We start from the raw sequence: 477 nt of genomic DNA, 5'->3' as shown, positions 1-477 counted from the left end.
CCTCTTAGCATCGCTTGAAACGTCTCCTAAAACTAATCTGTGGTAATTCGCACACCCGTTAACACCACCGACTAAAATAGATGTTATGATTGGCTGGTTAGAAAAAATCAATGATTCACCTTGCACATGCTTACTCCGCTCTGCCCGATTTGATCGGATGCCGTTTGAAGGTGTGCTTTATTCATTATAGGGAGAAAAAAAGACCAAAGCACTGAGAACACATGGTATATACTTAAATCGGGTAACATCCAAGGCAAGATGAGTCAGTAAAATAGGGTCCAGCTCGAATCAAGTGCGAATATGAGTGATTTTATGGGTAAGCCATCCTTCGGTGCTAGTGGTGTATGTGGGGCTATTTAACACCCTGCATGTGGCATGAAATTCTTTCTACGACCAGTCGGATGAATCACTCCTACCACTGCATTTCTGGCCTGCCCGTTTTTTTGCGTTCGCCTGTCAGCTTGGCTGCTCCCCCCC

This window comes from Echinococcus granulosus (genome assembly GCF_000524195.1).
Source record: "Echinococcus granulosus chromosome Unknown EG_S00138, whole genome shotgun sequence".
Taxonomy (NCBI): domain Eukaryota; kingdom Metazoa; phylum Platyhelminthes; class Cestoda; order Cyclophyllidea; family Taeniidae; genus Echinococcus; species Echinococcus granulosus.
The sequence above is the reverse complement of the archived record's forward strand: the minus strand, read 5'-3'. Positions refer to the sequence as shown.